This window comes from Pinus tabuliformis, chromosome 2_2, assembly GCF_031772625.1.
Source record: "Pinus tabuliformis cultivar Carrire ecotype Pingquan chromosome 2_2, CPIR1, whole genome shotgun sequence".
Taxonomy (NCBI): domain Eukaryota; kingdom Viridiplantae; phylum Streptophyta; class Pinopsida; order Pinales; family Pinaceae; genus Pinus; species Pinus tabuliformis.
The window spans coordinates 949,100,129-949,120,401 of NC_142300.1; positions in this window are offsets into that span (position 1 = coordinate 949,100,129).

The following is a 20,273-nucleotide window of genomic DNA, read 5'->3' on the forward strand; positions in this document are numbered from 1 at the left end:
CATCGTGTATTGAATTGATACCCCAGACATAATTTTCAATGTACTTACTCAACAAATTATTTTCAATTCATACCACTTATAAACTCACTTCATATATGACGTGAACCACCAGATTGATGAGCAAAGGGGAGGAGTAGTGTCCAAGACAATTTATAAATAAAAGTTCAATGAGAACTAAAAAACAAGAAGAAGCAAGGCATTATTATGTTGCCAAAATTTCTCCTTAGCAATCAAGCATTTCACTGAGAAGAGGATTTCATCATTGAGAGAGTTTTCATACTTATTTGAGAGACAGAAAGCTTGTAAGGAGATTGAGAAAGGACATTCCTTGATGAGGATTTTTGAGCACCATTTCTCAAACAATTCTCTCCAAGTGTCTTTTATTCATCTGTTCTATCTCTTCTACATTCATCAATTTGAACCCTTTTCCATTACTTTCTTGATGTGTTTGCTTCATTAAGCTTCATTCAAGTGTTATCTAGTGTAGTTTTTAGTTTATGTTTATGTTTATATATGAATTGTTTCTACTACTTTCAATGATTTGTTTATCTAAGTTTGTCCACTAAAGAAAACCAATGTCTTGTATTTTACTTGTAGGTAACAACCAACTCCAAGGAAGGTGTCTACGATACTTCATAGCAACAAAAATACCATTACAGTGTGCCTGTGCATCTAGCTAAGATCCAAATCATTTGGGATTGGCCAGCCCCGACCACTCTAACAGAGCTTCATAGATTTTTAGGCCTTGCCAATTTTTATCAGAGGCTCGTGTTGGGATTCGAAAACAAAGTTATTTTTGTCCGAGTCCCAACAGAAAGCGTTTCTTGAGCTGAAGCATCACTTTTGGTCTACACTTTTACTCACATTGTCGGACTTGCAACAACCATTTGAAATTGAGATGTATGCCTCCAACTATTCTATTGACACAGTCCTCACCCAGAAAGGGCATCCGCTAGCCTATCACAGTGAGATACTTTCTGATACAATTTGGAAGTACCCCACTTATGATAAATATATGTATTCTATCATGCAGACTTGCCGATAATGGAACAATACATTTTTGGGATGAAGATGGTAATCCACATAGATCACCAAATTATTTAGTTTATATAGACACAAGGGAAGTTGCAGAACAATCACCATCAAAAGTGGTCTACATGTCTATAACAATTCCACTTGAATATTAAATACATGAAGGGAATACCAATCATATTGTAGATTTCCTCAATCGGCCCCAGTTGCAACAATAACTTCTATTCTCAATTTTTGTGGCCACGACACTTCTGTATGAACACAACTGTACAAGAATGATTTAGAGTTCACCACCACATACCAGATGCTAGTGCATGGAAAGAAAGTTCTAAATTTCCACTTATAGAACGTATTATTATGTTACATGGGCAACCTTTGTGTTCCTTCAAGTGAGCATTCAAAACTGTTTTGGGAGGTGCACTATAGTCAGGTCGTAGGAAACTTTGGAGTGGCGAAAATTGTGGTTGTACTACAAAAGTACTTTCATTATCTAAGACTCTAATAGGATGTTGGAAAATATATTAGATCATGCATTGTCTATGCCATCACCAAGCCAACCATCAAGAATCAAGGCCCTTAAACTCCTATGCATAATTCCATCCAACCTTCGGAATCCATCTCCATGGATTATCTGTCTAGCCTCCCTTGCACCAAGCATGGGAATGACTGTGTATATGTGGTCGTAGAAAAATGTTCTAAGATGGCTATATTTGTGTCTTGTAAGAAGAGTATCACAACAGAAGACACTACTCAACTCTTCTTTGAACAAATGTGGGTACACTTTGGGATCCCACAAAAAATTATATCAGATCGGGATAGCCGTTTCCTCAACACATTTCGGTCAAGCCTCTCGACATTATTGGACACCAAGCTCACTAATTCAACTACATTCCATCCTTAGACAAATGGTCAGACAGAGGTCATCAACATGATGATAGTGCACAAGTTATGCATGTATAAATCCAAGCATAAAAAAACTACGATGACAACCTTCCTTATGTGCAACATAGTTATAGCAGTGCTCTCCATAACTCGAATGGTCACAATCCCTTTCATATGGGTCTGGGATTTCAACCATTGTGTCTGATTGAAGTTTCCATTCCTCATGCGACTGTACAGTCTAAGGATGATAAAGAAACTAGGTTTACTGAATGCATCCAGCACATTTGGTAGTAGGTGCACGACGTCTTGAATAAGCCCAATATAAATTATATGCAATGACATGATCAAGATCAAGTCCCACATAAGTTTTAGGTAGACGATAAATTTTGGTTGCATTTGCATAAAGAATGCCTTGCTGGAGCCCATTAAAAACTCTAACCACTTTGATACAATCCTTAGACCATCTCCAAGGTTTTGGGAGACAAATCTTTTGAGCTCAACACTCCCCCACTCCTCGGCCTACACCGAGTGTTCAATGTGGACTGCCTTTGGCCATACGTTCCACCATTGCTAAACACATCAAACATTGTAGAACAACTAACACCAACAAAGCTCAACCCAAACTACATGGAACATGCTAAAACTAATCAAATCATGGACTCATAGATCAATAAGACTCGCCAATAGAAGATCCAATTGTATTAAGTTTTCAAAGTTGGAAAACTTTTGCACTAGGGCAAGTGGCTCACCAAGGACCAAGTTCAGCAAACGTTTCCCCATCTCATGGATACACTCAATGCAATGGGGATCATTTCTTCCTAAGAGGGGTGGATAGATATAGGTGGATATTGATGGCCACTCACCTATTCCTCTTAGAACCACAAACTTTTTTTCTTTTAGTCTCCTTAATTCTAGTAACATTTACTTTGTCTTATTCCACATGGACCCCCAACACAATTTCTTTTAGTTTTCTTAATTGTAGAAGAGTTTACTATTTTTGACAGTTTTTCGCGGTTTGAACTTCTGAAGCCGTTTTGAGGTCTTAAACTTTTTTTGGGAAAACGAGCAAACCTAAGCTTTGAATTAAGGATTGCGGTCAGAAGTTGTAGTCATTGGATAGATATTTTTAATGAGGTAGAGTACACTTCAAACATAGATCATATGCCAAAGTTATGACCCCTCGAAGTTGATGTACCAATTTACCCCAATGGGGCTCATAGACTTTTGGCGCTTCATCACCTGAGGTTAGGGTTTTGGATGTTTAGGGTTTTTTTTTTGTTTCTCAATAATAAATAGTCCTTTGAGGCTCACTGTAATACAGTTCAAGAGGCATGTGGGTGAAACATCTCACAGATGAGCTACCATCACTCAAGCTAGTTTATTCAATTTCATTACTTTTCTATTAATTAATTTATTTTTTGTTTTTGTTGTAGGTTTTTGTTTCTATTTTTATTTGTATTTAATTTCTATTTACATGTATTTACTTTCAAAGTGATTTGTAGTGTATATATATATATATATATATATATATATATATATATATATATATATATATATATATATATATTGTTTGTATTGATTTATTTGAAGAGATAATTAATTTAACTTTTGTTTATTAATTAAATAAATATTAATGTTTGTTAAGAGAGAATATATATAATGAAGGGTGGTAAAGAAAATTGCAAAAAAATCGCATATTATATATATATATATATATATATATATAGAGAGAGAGAGAGAGAGAGAGAGAGAGAGAGAGAGAGAGAGATCTGAATCAGATATAGGGTTAAGAATAGATTGGGCAACATGATTAAAAAAAATGAATTATTTTTCTAACCATACTTTTCAAGTATGTGAGTTGTTTGTATTAACTTGACTTTATGGGATGATAAAATGGAGAGTTTCTTTAGATCATGAAAATATTGATGTCTTTTCAAAGGCCATGTGAGTTGATGTGAGAAAGTAAGTAAAATGAAAATGTTTAGATGAAATTGCAATGCAGTCCCATAGAAAAGGGTGTATTCATTTGACATGAATGAGGCATAGAGCCTAAAAAAATAGAGAGATTTTTTTGTCTAAAAGAAAACCATAGTTGTTTGTAGCACTTGAATTTATGACATGTATACATTTATAATTTAGAAGTTTTTCTTTGTAACCCTTGAATTTATGACATGTTATAATTTAGAAGTTTTTCTTTTGTCATGAAAATGTGAATAGTTTTTCAATGTCCATGTGAATGGTTGTTAGGTAAAACTAAAAATGATGAAGAAATCATATTGCAATTGCATAGAAATGTGTGTGTAAAGAAGAGGTGAATGCAATTTTTTTTTTATTGATTTAAGAAACAAAAACAAAAAACAAAATAAGCTATTCTTTTTGCAAATGTTTTTCTAAATATGTGAGTTGGTTGCCTTGAATTTAGTTTAAGAGATAATAAAATTGGGGAGTGTTTTTTTAATAATGAAATATCAATGGTTTTTCAAAATTCCATGTTAGTTAGAATAAGAGAGTAGGTAAAATGGAAAAAATGGTGGAGGATAGGAAATTGGTATATTGACTTGGGATAAATGGCACATAAAGCCAAATAGAAATTAAGAAAATTTTCTTTAATAAGATGATAAAATTTAGGAGTTTTTTTGGATAAAAATGAAATATTAGTGATTTTTCAAATTATATGTTAATTGGTAGGAGAGAAATAGTAAAATGAAGGATGGTGAGAGTTATAAAGTTGGGACAATATTAGCTGTTTTTCAAAGTCTGGTAAATTTGTATAAGTAAAATGAAAAATGATAAGAGTTAAAAAAAAATTATGAATCCATTCTAGAACAAGATAAATGGTATTATTCAATGTACTTCAGTGTTTAAGTCAAATTGATATATAAGACTAGGAAGAGAAATGACTTCTAAAATATATATATATATATTATTTTTTTAAATTTGAAATTACTAAATCTTTTAAAAACACATTTTTAATAATAAATCACACAAACATTATATTTTTAATGTAAAAAAATATTAAAATTATTTTAAAAATAAATAAAATAAAATAATTATTTAAACCTATTAAAAAAATATTAAAAACTAATTGACATTGTGAAATTATAAATGACTTTGTATTTATATTTATTTAAAACCATCCAATTTAAAAAATCTAAAAAAATATAGAATTTTTAATTTTCAAGTTAATACATATGTTTTAAGTTTTGTAACTTTGTGCACGTGAATTGATATTAACACACGAATACGTGTGCATGAAAATAGCATAGAAATATAAAATTTCAAAAATACAGATAATTTGGAAAAAATATTTAAGATGATATTTTGAGGTTGAAATTTAAATGTTAAAATAAAATTAAAAATGTATTATTTTAATATTTTGTAAATAATAGATTTTTAATTTTTCAAATAAAATTTATATTAAAAAATAAAATTATGAGATATGACAATCCAAATAGATATGTTTTAAGGAAAACCAATAATAGTTACAGTTTTAATCATTATTATTTTATTTTTATTTAAAAAAGGTAGTCATTAGTTAATCTTCAACTTATAAAATTTTGCAGCCTGATAAATCCTAAAAAAATTAATCTGTTAAATAATTATTTTTAAATTTGTTAATTTATAAATTAAATAAGTGATAAATGAAATTATTAAATGATAAATTAATCTTTATTATTTATTCCATGTGGATTTAATTTATATTTAATTGTTACTTTAAAATTTGGAAATATCCGTATAAAATTTCAATCTTTGATAAAGTTATTATGAGATAATTAATTAATAATATAATTAAATAAAATAATATATAATATAAGAATAATTAAAGATTTTGGAATATACATAATTTTTTGTTAAATGAGATATTTTTCTTTTTTTAACTAAGAGGACAATTTTCTATTAAATGTCAAAAGAGATATTTTTCTTTTTTTTGTAACTAAGAGGACCTAATAGTCGTGACACCTAATTATTAGTAAACCTGGGTGGCCTACGATCACCTAACTATTACCTAATTTTTAGTAAACCTCTAGGGGCCTACGATCTATTTCAATAAACTTTTGGGGGGCTAACTTCTGGAAGGCTACTGTTTGTTCAGCTCTTCGTAAGGCACTTGGCTCGGTTTGTTCAGCTCTTCGTAAGGCACTTGGCTCTCTCCAAAGGCGATCTATCCAGCTCCTTGTGGGCACCTCACTGTCTCTTGGGGGATTGCAAAAGGTTTGAACGCAAGACTTTCAGTTCGGTGAGACTTCATTTTGATGACCATTGCCAATTGCGGTACCCCAACAGACTTAAATGAGATATGATTAACTAACCATCCGTGCAGAATGTATTTCATTTTCTTTTTAAAACCTATAAACACCACATACCCTTTTTGACAAGACCACTGATAAAGATAAGGCTTGGTTTTTTTTCACTTCTCTCTCACAAGGAAGACCAATGGCCACCATGAGGTTGATGTTATACGAGTGAATTAATACCAAACACATAATTTTCAATGCACTTACTCAACAATTTCTTTTCATTTCATACCACACTAATCGTTCCACATCTTCAACGTGACTTACACAACTCACCTCTATGAGAATTGTCTTGTACATTTCATAATATAATTAAATACATTAATAAATACCGTCGTGCACAGATAATAAATTCATAACATAATTAAATACATTAATAAATACTATAATAATAAAATAAACATTTTGGAATATACACAATTTTCAGTTAAATTTTAAGTTGAAATATGATTAATTAACCACCCTTTTCAAGAATACCACTGATGATGATAAGGCTTGATCATTTTTCAACTCACTCTTGCCACGAAGACCAATGTCCACTGTCAAGCTGACGCTTTACAAGGGAATTGATACCCTACACAATTTTCAATGAACTTACTCAACAAATAATTTTAAAGGTGTTCATTGGGCTAAAGTACCACTTTTGGTCTACACTTGTACTCAGATTTCTAGACCTGCAACAACCATTTGAAATTGAGATAGGCGCCTTTGACTATGCTATTGGCAAAATCCTCACCCAACAAAGGCATTTGGTGGTCTATCGCAATGACACACTTTCTGATACAATTCGAAAGTACCTCAATAGTGGGAAACCTACTGTGAGTAGAGGGACGAGAGGGAGCCCTCACTGTTTTCAGCCGCACCCACTTGGAATTCTTTCTAAGACACTGTCAAGGAACAATATTACCCTATCGGGAGCTATGAAGATAAGTACATAAATGGACCACACTGCAGTAGGGAAGGGACCCAGACATGTCAGAGTTCACAAATAATTTTCATACCCTTCGAATGAAGTTCAGTATCAAGGATTCCAAGTGACATACGCTACTCATGTACCTCAGTTGTCTACACAAATATTTCTAGGGCAAGATGGAGTTCTTCAACATCTCCTTGTTTAGCATCACCTATTGGTACATTGTTAAGATCACGTAGAAAGTTAAACAAAAGAAGCGAGACTTTCGATATGAAAATCTGAAGCAAGGAAAAGGTACCACCAAACCGCACAACAAAGGATAAATCCAATGAGGGGTAATCCAAGACAACCCATTGAATCTGCCATAAAATAATATCACCAAGAAGACGAAGAAGGAAACAGGGAAGTGGTGTGAGTTCCACAAGAGCCCCACTCACAACACAAGTGAGTGTCGCGCCATGAAGTCACTGGTGGCCAAGCTAAAGGCTTTAGAGTCAAATGCATCTTTCAACTCTGAGTCAAACCCCTAAAAATGGATTGACAAAGGGAAGTAGATTATTGTTGCAAATCTCAGTGCCACCATTTTCACCACCAAGTTCTAGATTGAGCCAAAAGATCAAGAGGAAGGACAGTAGTCTCTTCCACTCACAAATGTGGGTGAAGGGCTCTTTGTCACCATTCAGTGGTTGTAGCGAGAGCCAAAAGGACCTCATGTCAACAGAGGTCATTAAGAGGTTGGTCTTATTGATCGAACTGCACCCACATCCATACACCATTGGGTGGCTCCACCAAGGACGAGATCTCCACATCAGCGAGTAGTTGCATATTCGCTGCAACATCAAACGCTTCACGGATGAGGAATTGTGTGGCGTTGCTCCTCTTAAGGTTTGTGATGTATTATTATGCCACCCATACTTATGGAAGCATAATTTTGTGTATGAGTCCAAGCTTCATACTTTTATTATTACTTTGGGAAACAAGCTATACAATATATCACAGGTAGCCCCGCCTACTGCCATCTCTTTGATCTCTGCTAAGGAATGTAGTAAGATCATCTCCTAAACTGGGAAATTTGTTTTCTTTCTAATTTTCTCTCAAAGTAAGGGGAAGATCATGGCCACATTCATGGCCCCAACAAAGGTTTCCTACACAGTAGAAGCGGGTGGATAAGGTCGTGGAAGAATACATGGGCATCTTCTTCTCACCCACAGGGGTTCCCTTGTACTATCAGGTCAAGAATTCAATTGACCTAACTTTCGGAGCACCTCTACCCAATGGGACGATCTACCATCGCTCCATTCTAGAAAACAGGGAGATCGAGCGGCAGCTCCAAGAGCTACTGCAAAAAGGGCACATCTAACCAAGTTCCTCACCTTGTGGGAGCCCAATTGTACTTGTACAAAAGAAGGGTGGGACCTTCAGGGTCGACATTGATTAGCGGGTACTAAAAAAAATCATTGTCACGAACATGTATACAATCCTATTGATTGGTGACCTTAACTGATCCTGGTGGCTCCAGAGACACACATAGGACAAAGAGGACTCAGGAAAGATCGAATATCAAAGTGTTTGAATTATGCTCAACCAGGGCCAGAGCATAGATCTCATCGTCCTAATCGCAACGATGTGAATGGTTTGTCAAATCGATTCCATTTGCGAAAGTTAGAAGCAATTAAAGTTGGGTTAACTTTTTGCTGACTGGGCAGGGTTAAGGAAGCCATGATTTGGACAAAACTCAGCCAACGGATTCTGGGTGAATTTGTGGCCTCGTTAAAAAGACTCCCACGGCTTAAAATCCGAATTTTTGAAAATGCCTTATTATTATTAAACATTAAAATATATATATGAAAGGGACGTGGTGGGCCACCACCCCCACCACCCCACACATCATATAACATACGTATTAATTGAGGGGCTGGCGAGAGTTGAACCCACGGCCGGCGGGAGCGCCAGCCCTGTCCTCGTGGCGGCCCCATGTGTCATAAATGCAATGTACCATGTATTGAACGACCCAACAAAAATCATATACGCTCCAAACTTTAATGCATTAAACCAACCGCATGCCACTTTATACATAACTGTTGGTTAAAATTAATACGCACCTATGTTAAAAGTAGGTGTGAGTGGGTTTAGAACTTGGAACCTCCGCCTTCCAATATTCCTCCGCTACCAACATGCCACAACGACATTGTTGTTTTATCCACCTGCAAATTTTATATATAAACCCGACGATTGCGTAGTGCGTTGAGCATGGAGGAGTGCGACCGTAATTCAAGGCAAATGGAGGAACCAGGAGCAGGCACGCATTTTGAGGCAGAGGAAGGTAGTGCACATAGTTTGAGGCAACATTTTGCAGGAGGGTCGAATTTTCACTTTGTTGTATTTTGACAAATTTTATATGGTTTCAGCACTTCTCAATGCCATGAATGCAATGGAACTGTCTGTTTCTCCATCAGAGCTCTGCATTTTTCAGCCATTTTTCAGTACGCAGGTGGAACCATGACTACTGCAAAAACGGGGAGCAGAACCATGATCCTTGAAATTTTCCCGAGGAGGTAATTTTTCTCCATGTCGATATATAGTCAAGTTTATAGTCATTTTTAATGGTTTTCTGTAGGGATCACAATGGCGAGGTTAGATTCACCTATTGAGTTGCATATTTTCAGTCCACCCGTGGAGAAGAATCTTTGAGGAATCTAGGGGGAATCTAAAAGATTCCTTGAGCCCCAGATTCTCAATTTCACAGAATTCAGAAATTTGACAATCGATTTTGCACTATTTGATGCCAAAAAACTGATGGTGCATTCAGATTTTTCATTTTCTCATTCTATTATTCAGCCACTTTTCTAAGTGGAATGCAGGTGTCAGCATTTATGTGCAGGTAGTGATTTCCATGTGATTGATGTCGTGAGATCGATGGCACGAACAAATTCAGCAGTTTGACATTCGCTTCTTCATATGGCCCCTAGTTGTGAGGTATATGTAGTGTGTTCATGTACTTCTTTTGCTATGCATTGTGCTGCACAGATCCCTGTTTAATGTTGATGAGGGATCTTGTTTATTACTTGTTTTCATGATTCCTACTTGATGTGACGCGGAATCGTCTATGTGATGTACTTGTTGTCATGATTCGTCATGTTATGTTTTGAGATCCCTTTGTTGTATGTTGATGGGATACTCATGTTGTCGTCATGTATGTTTGCATTGAGATCCCTTTTATGCCATGTTGGCAGGATGCTCATCATGCATGAGTTTGTGTCATACTAATAATAGTATTTTGACTAAGAGTTCCTGTAGTGGAACATCTCTTGGAGCCACTCCTACGTGAGGGAATTTTCCTTGTATGATCGCGACATGATCCAATCTTGACACTAGGCCCTGGAGACGTAGTCCCTCCTGGACGAACTCTGTTATCAACAGCTTATGTTTTTATGTTGCTGATAATTTTCATGTTCCTCTTCTTTACAACATGCACATGTATTCATTTATGTTTCTTTAAAAAAATGCAATTTAACACATCACGAAAGTAAAAGGTCTTGGAAGGGTCCTTCGTCACACTCGGACCTGGATCATTGACCAACTTAAGAGGGCCAATTATTTCAACAAGATTGATTCGAAGTTTGGCTATCACTAGGTTCCAGTAGATCCCACAAATGTATAGAAGACTACCTTCAAATCCAAGGAGGGACTTTTCGAATGGTTGGTAATGCCTTTTAGGTTGAAAAATGCCCCTGCAAATTTTATGAGGCTAATGGATGACATCTTGTGGCCCTTCACCAACTCGTTCGTGGCTGTATATATGGACAATATCATCATCTTCAAAGAGTGTTGGGAAGAGAACTTACAACACATTTGACATGTCCTTCAAAGCCTGCGGCAACACAAACTATGTGCGAACTTGGAGAAATACATCTTTCGCATGAGCCAAGTCCAATATCTAGGTTAAATCATAGATGAGCAAGGCATCCATGTGGATCCAACTAAGATCCATGTCATTTAGGATTGGCTATCCTTAACCACTTTAACATAGCTTCACATATTTTTGGCTCTTACCAATTTTTATCAGAGGTTCATGTTGGAATTCTCCCATATCTCTCGGCCTATGATTCAGTTTCCCAAGTGTGGTGCAATAGAAAATTTCTCCTAGTCTGAGTCCAAACAAAAGGTGCTTTTTGAGATGAAGAACCGCATCTGCTTTGCACCTGTACTCACATTGTCAGACCTGCAACAACCATTTCAAATTGAGACAAATGCCTCTGACTATGTTTTTGATGCAATCATCATTCAACAAGTGCATCCGGTGGCCTATCATAGTGATACACTTTCTGATACAATTTGGAATTAGCCCACCTATGATAAAGAGATGTACTATATCATGTAGGCTTGCCGACAATGAAAACATTGTATTATGGGGAAGGAGATGGTCATCCACATAGATCACTGACCTCTTCAAATTATCTAAACACAAGGGAAGTTATAGAACAATCACCATTAGAATGGTCTACATATCTGCAACAATTCCACTTGAACATTAAATACAAGAAGGGTTGCACCAATCATGTTGTTAATGGCCTCATTCGGCCCCCAATTGCAACACTAACTATTGTTCTCAACTCTTGTGGCCATGATACCTTTAGATGGAAATAACTATACAATAATGATACAGAGTTCGCTATAACATACCAGATTGTAGTGGATGGTAAGAAATTTCAAAATTTCCACCTCCAGGACACATTATTATGCTACTTCGGCTACCTTCATTTTCCTTCAAGCAAGTGTGAAAAAATGATTTGGGATCCATACTACAGTCAGGTCACAAGACACTTTGATGTGGAGAAAACTGTGGCCATAGTTAAAAAGTGTTTTATTGTCCAAAACTTTGACAGGACGTTGGAAAATATATCAAATCATGCATTTTATATGCCATTGCCAAGCCAACTATCAAGAAGAAATGCTTATACACTTCTCTTCCTACTTGCAATCAACCCTCGGAATCCATCTCCATGGATTATTTTTCTAACCTCCCTTCTACCAGTCATGGGAATGACTATATATTTGTGGTCGTGGATAAATTTTCTAAGATGGCTATATTAGCAGCTTGGAAGAAGAGTATCACAACATAGGACACTTCCAAACTCTTCTTTGAATGAGTGTCGATACATTTTTGGATCCTGCATACAATTATATCAAACTGAGGTAGCAAGTTCCTGAGCACATTTTGGTCGAGCCTCTGGACATTATTGGACACCAAGCTTACTAATTCAAATTCATTCCATCCCTAGACTCATGGCCAGGCACAGGTCGTCAATGGGATGATAGTGCACATACTAGGCATGTACAATTCTAAGCCTCCACGAATCTGGGATAAGAGCCTTGCTTATGTATAGTTATAATAGATCTCTCCATAGCTCAACTGGCCATAGTCCATTTCAAGTGGTTATGGGATTTCAACCATTATGTATGATTGATGTTGTCATGCCTCATGTGACTACATAGACAAAATTTGCACATGTACAATCCAAGGATGATAAAGAAACCAGGTTTATTGGATGCATCCAACACATCCTCTAGTAGGTGCATGACATCTTGGATAATTCCAATGCAAGGTATAAAGAGCATCATGATTAGTGGCAGATGCCACATAATTTTCAAGTGAGCGACAAAGTTTGGTTGCATTTACAGAAAGAATGCCTTGTTGGAGCCCTTAAAAAATTATGACCATTTCGATACGGACCTTACACCATCACCAAGGCTATGTGAGAAAATGCTTTCAAGCTCAACACTCCCTCATTCCTTGGCGTACACCCACTATTCAATGTGGACCAACTTTGGCCATACTTTCCACCATTGTTGGACACATCAAACATTGCAGAACAACTAACACTAAAATAGCTCAACCCAGACTACATGGAACATGCCACAAATGATTGGATCCTGAACACACAGATCATGAACACTCGTTAACAGAATATCCAATGGTTTCAAGCTATCAAAGCTAACCAACTCCTTCACCAAAGAAAGTGGCTCACCACAGACCAAGTTCAACGAAAGTTTCCCCATCTCATGGAGGCACTCAATGTGATGGGGACCATTTATTCCTAGGGGGGAGGACTGATCCAGGTGAATATTGATGGCCACTCACCTATCCCACTTAGAACCCCAATTTTTTTTTTTTTTTTTTATTTTTTTTTTATTTAAAAAAAAAAATTCACTTTCGTTAATTCTAGCAACATTTACCTTTCTTTTGCAGTTGTTTGGGTCCTAAATATTTGGACTCATTTTGAGGGCCTAAACGACGGTTTTTTGGAAAAGGGGAAACTAGACTTTCTCGATAGGGATTGCAGTTGAAAGTTGTAGTACTCAGATAAATATTTCGAACGAGATATCATACAACTCAAATGAAGATCATATTCCAAACTTACAACCCGAGGAAGTTGATGTACCAATTTATCCAATGGGGCCCATAGACTTTTCACACTTTAGCTCCTAGGGTTAGGTTTTTGGATGTTTATGGTTTTCCATTGTTTCTCAATAATAAATAGGTTTCTAAGACTCATCGTAACATAGTTCAAAAGACACGTTGTTAGACCCCTATACTACTAGTGTAACCCCTTATTGTTATTAGTATAACCCACTTATTATAGTGTTGTACCCATGTAGTGCCCATATTATTACTATTGTACCCCATAGAAGCCCACTATTGTTATTATTGTGCCCTTACATTATTATTGTTATGTCGGCTATGATTATGTTATGACCCCTTAGACTCATATATATAGAAAGGAGGTCTTTTCATTTGTATCATCCAAGAATTGTTCATTTATGTAATGTAAAGGAGGTTGCCCCCTCGAAGAGGCTAAATTCTAAGGCATTGATCTATCTTTTCTATCTTTTCTTGAGCTGGTTTCATAACATTTGGTATCAGAGCTTTGGATTCTAGGGTTTCGCTGCTCCAAACAGGTCATCGTGGAATTTTCGCTATAACATTTTTTCTGCGACGTTTCAGAAGTCGCAAAAAAACCCATTTGAGAAGAAATCACGCTGAACCTCGAGTCTGAATTTCAAAGCTTTTCGCGCTATATTTGCGGAGATATGATCTGAGGAAGTTGGTCTTTTTGCAGACTCCTGAATTACATTCCAAATAGGTGACCTGGGAAAAAGCGTCATAACTTTCTCTCTAGGGATCAGATTGAAATTTCATAAGAAGGTACAGAAAGAGGACAGGCTGTAGTTTCTTTTATGCATTTTCCAGATCCAAAGGTCAAAACAATGACTCGTGGCATGCCGTACAAGTTTGCTCTACTGAACTAGTATATAATCAAGTCATTGTGGGAGATTTCGCATAACTCTTCCTTGGAGAATCCAAATTGGGTCAGACTTGTGGCATTGGAAAAAGGACACAGAGGGATACTACAGATCACAATTTCAGAACTTAAATATCTGAAAGTATAGAGTTACAGTCGTTTCAAGATCGAGCTCCTAAAATCAAGAAAAATCTAGATGAAGAAGTTTGATGGCAAGGATCCAGTAAATTGGATACTTCAGATGGAGCAATATTTTGATCTACATGGTGTACCACTGTTACAAAAGGTATGTATTGCATCTTCATATTTAGAACCGGATCAATTTTTATGGTATGAAGGGCTTTGTTCTCGTAAGCAACTTGTTACGTGGTCAATTTTCACGGAGGAAATGATAGCACATTATGAGGATACAAAGAGCAACACCTTATTTAGAGCCACACCACAACAATTGGAAAGAGTAAAAGGGTTTTGTGACATACTGGAAAGAAAAATTATGGAAACCAGGAAGCATACCCCTCACAACTATAAAGATGGAAGTGTTGCTTCTCCCAGCCTTCCACAACCTACAAGGGTTACACCACAACAATTGGAAGAAAAAAGAGAAAAAGGGCTTTGTTACAATTGTGATAGCAAATGCACTAAAGGTCATAAGTGTGATGAGAAGAAATTATTTTACATAGAATATGAAGAGGAGGAAGAAAAGGATCAAGAAATGAATCCGACCATATCGTGTAAAGGATTGGAAGAAATTACCACTCCTCAAACTCTAGAGATAGAAGGATATATCAAGAAGAAAAAGGTTCAAGCAGAGAAAGATCACATCGAGCATCAACAACAAGTTCTCCAACTTTTAAAGGATAACGCCACTTCAGTGAAAAATCAAACGAAACAACAAGTAGATCAACATCGTAGTGAAATTTTTTTTGATGTGGGTGATTGGGTATTTTTACTGCTACATCTCAAGCAAGCTATTTATGAGAAGGAAATGTTGGAAATACTACATGCACTTAAAAAATGGCGACCTTACCGAATGGGAAGACTCTTCAAGGATGAGGATGTGGAAGCATTGTTTTGTGCTATTTCTATTATCCAACCAGATTGGATAAACGAAGCAAGGGATGAATGGAAGAAGGACGAAAAAGTATGGCCACTTATTCAAAAGTTGCAAAAGATCCCAATTCAAACAATATTGCTAGAAATTGAAGAGGAAGGAAAAATCATATTGGAACCTAGAGCAGTCACAGAAACAAGAACCTGACAGCTACGAAATCGATCAATTTCAGAGTATCTCATCAAGTGGAAGAACGTAACCGCTGAAGATTCCACATGGGAGGACAAGAATTTTATACAGAAGCATCAAGAACTACTCAAGAGTTGAGGACAACGCTTTTTGAAGGAGAGGGGCATGTTAGGCCCCTATACTACTAGTGTAACCCCTTATTGTTATTAGTACAACCCACTTATTATAGTGATGTACCCATGTAGTGCCCATATTGTTACTATTGTGCCCCACAGAAGCCCACTATTGTTATTATTGTGCCCTTACATTATTATTGTTATGTCGGCTATGATTATGTTATGACCCCTTAGACTCATATATATAGAAAGGAGGTCTTTTCATTTGTATCATCCAAGAATTGTTCATTTATGTAATGTAAAGGAGGTTGCCCCCTCGAAGAGGCTAAATTCTAAGGCATTGATCTATCTTTTCTATCTTTTCTTGAGCTGGTTTCATAACACATGTATCCACCACATCTCTTCTAAAAGATAATCTACCATCGCCCGAGCTAGTTAAACAATTTTCACTACTTTATTATTAATGAATTAAAGTTATGTTTTTGTTGTAGGTTTGTGTTTCTATTTATATTCGTGTTTCGTTTCTATTTATATGTGTATTTACTTTGACAAGTGGACTGTAGTGTGTGTGTGTGTGTGTGTATAATTTGTATTGATTTATTTGAAGAGATAATTAATTTAAATTTTGTTTTTCAATTGAGAAAATATTGATGGTTCTTAAGAGAGAATAGGTAAAATGAAAGGTGGTAAATAAAATTGTAAAAAAATCACATAAAAATTGATATATCAATTTTAATAAGAATGAGATATAGGGTTGAGAAGAAATGGGGAAACTTTTCTTTAATTAATAAATGCATTAAAAAATGGAGTATTTTTTTAACAATATTTTCTAAGTATGTTAGTTGTTTTTATTAACTTGACTTTATGGGATGATAAAACAGAGAGTTTCTTTAGATCATGAAAATATCAATGTCTTTTCAAAGACCATGTGAATTGATGTGAGAAAGTAGGTAAAATGTTTTTTTTTTTTTTTTGGATGAAATTGTAATGTAGTTCCATAGAGATAGGTGTATTGATTTGACATGAATGGGCATAAAGCTAAGAAAAACCAGAGAGATTTTCTTTTCTACAAGAAAAACAAATTATTCTTTCAATAATTTCTCAAACATGATAGTTGTTTGTATCAGCTTGAATTTATGACATGTTAATATTTAGAAGTTTTTATTTTGTCAAGAAAATGTGAATAGTTTTTCAATGTCCATGTGAATGGGTATTAGGTAAAATTAAAAATGATGAAGAAATTTTATTGCAATTGAATAGAAATGTGAGTGTAAAGAAGAGGTGAATGCAATCATCTTCATATATTAAAAAAAACAAAATAGATTATTGTTTTTTTTGAGTGTTTTTCTAACCATGTGAGTTGGTTGCCTTGACTTTACTTTTAGAGATGATAAAATTGGGGAGTGTTTTTCTTGGATAATGCAAATATCAATGATTTTTCAAAATTCCATGTGACTTGGAATAAGAGAGTAAGTCAAATAAAAAAAATGACAGAGTAAATTGCAATGCAATTGCAAGGAAATTGGTATATTGATTTTGATAAATGGGGCAAAGGGCCAAGTAGAAATTGAGAAAAGGAGGGTATTCTTCTTCTAACAATTGACTTTACTTTATGATAAAAATAAATATTGGTGATTTTTCAAATTCTATATGAATTGGTATGACAGAATTAGTAAAAAGAAGGACGGTGATAGTTATAAAGTTGTGAAAAAGTTGGTATAAGTAAGTAAAAAGAAAAATGGTAAGAGTTAAAAAGATGTGAGTCAATTCTAAAAAAATGTAAATGATATTATTCAACGTACTTACTTGTTTACATCAAATTGGCGTATAAGATCTAGACGAGAATCTAAAATTTATAAAAGTATACCGCTCTTTTAATTTGAAACTATAACTTCTTTAAAAAAACACAATCCAACTCAAACATTATTTTTTTAATAAAAAAATATTAAAATTATTTTAAAATTTAATAATTTAATTTATATAAAAAAATTAAACATATTAAAAAAACCATCAAATATTATATATTTATCTCAAAGATTTAATTATACATATTTAACTCTGACCTAATTCAGATTATGAAATTCAGAAAACTCTTATATATATAATGAATATAAAATATATAATTAAAACAATCCAATTTAAAAAATATAAAAATTTTAAAATATAAAATTTTCATAAACTAATTCACATTGTGAAATTGAAGAAAGCTCTTATATACATAAGGAATATAAAATATGTAATTAAAACAATCCAATTTAAAAAAATATAGAATTTTAATGAACTAATTCACATTCATATATATATATAATTTAAAATGTATAATTAAAACAATCCCATTTAAAAAATATGAAATTCTTAAAATATAGAATTTTTAATTTTTAAGATAATATATGTGTTAAGTTGCATTCTACGGGTGAATTAACGTTGTGCGCATGAAGTGATAATAACATATGAATAGGTATGTATGAAAATTTCTTAGAAATATAAAATTTTCAAATTACAAATAATTTCGCAAAAAAAAAATTAATATAAATTTTTAAGTTAAAATAAAATTTAAATAAATAATAAATAATAATTTTTTATGATAATTATATAATTAAAAAAATCTAATAATAATTACAGTTTTAACTATTAATTTATTATTATTTTTATTAAAAAAATACTAATTAGTTAATGCTCAACTTATTTGTACGTTTGATAAATCGAAAAATTTTAGTCGGTTAAATAATTATTTTTAATTTTTTTTAAATATATAAATTAAATGATAATGATAAATGAAATTATTAAATGATAATTTAATTTATATTATTGATTTCATATAGATTTAATTTTCATTTAGTTGTTACTTTGAAATTTGGAAACATCTGTATAACATTTTTTAGATATATAAATTAAATCATAATGATAAATGTAATTATTAAATGATAAATTATTATTTTTTTAACCACATGGTGAATTGGTAACTGCCAGGCCTAATCTATGGGAGACCCAGGATCAAACCTCATAGCTGCCACTACAACACCAAGAGCATAACCAACCACCTGCAAGTCGGGTATACTAAGTTCCTATGATTTTAGCAAGAGCAGACTCACGGGATAGGGGAATCTGCCCCTTTAACTGCCACCACAGCAGGTCATTGTACTCAATGAGATTTGAACTTTGATCTACTCGGGCTTCGCCCATGTGACTTAATGTCAAACCACACATCACTGTACAATGATAAATTATTTTTTATTACTTATTTCACCATGACCTACACAGATCCTTTGTTATCAAAATGTTGTGTGTATAATTAGATCTTTCTCAAAACAATGTCATTCATATGCATGAAGACATTTTCAATTTATCTAAGTTGACGGTTTTAGATATTTCCGGTAACAAACTTGGCCACTATATACCTAAAGGCATTTTCAATTTGAATCATTTGATCCTACTAGACCTATCTCAAAATAAATTCACATGTCCCATTCCTAAAACCATTGCCCATTTAAGGAGGCTTGAACTATTATATTTATCAAACAACAACCTCAATGGGAGAATTCCAAGAGCTATAGGAGAGCTTCGATCCTTATGAGTATTAGACTTTTCAAACAACAACCTTGAAGGGACCATTCCAAGAGCTATAGGAGAACTCCATTCCTTTGTATTTCTTAAATTTAAGTTCAAACAATTTTGTTGGGAAGATTCCTAATGATATTAACAATTTAATTTCACTTCTGATATTAGATTTATCTTAAAACAATTTGGAGGGACCTATTCCTACTATGTGTACTTATATTTCCACTTCTTTAATTACGTTTTGTGCTCATTCTAACAATTTCTCTGGGACTCTAACGTCGTCTTTTGCTAATTGCACAAAGCTTGTAATATTGGATTTAAGGAAGTGTCAATTTACTAGTGAGCTTCCTTCCACCCTTGCAAATCTGGGTAACTTGGGAGTTTTAAGAATTAGTTATAATAATCTTCATGGTAGTATTCCTCAATGGATCACAAACCTCACCAACTTGTTTTTGTTGGATTTATCCAGCAATAATTTTAATGGAAGAATACCATATGATCTTGAAAGGCTCCAAGGATTTGTTGTAAATATTGTAAATGAATCTAATTGGAGCCAGCGTGCTTTTAGAATGGAGGAATACATAAAAGTGATTGAGCATAATGTGTCACATGTCTTGAGTACCAACATTATACTTGATTTGTCTAAGAATAATCTTACTGGAGAAATCCCTATAAGCATAGTCAACATGAAAAGCTCCACGTTATTAAATTTCTCTAGGAACCAATTGGAAGGAAACATATTTGCATCTTTTAGTGAGATATTTACATTGGAGCAGTTGGAATTGTCCAAAAATAATTTGGGTGGAGAAATTCCTCCAGAACTCTCTCAATTATCAATGTTCGCTTATCTAGATGTTTCATCTAATAACCTCTGTGGGCCAATTCCAATAAGGACACAATTTTACACCTCTAATGAGTCTTCATTTCAAAAGA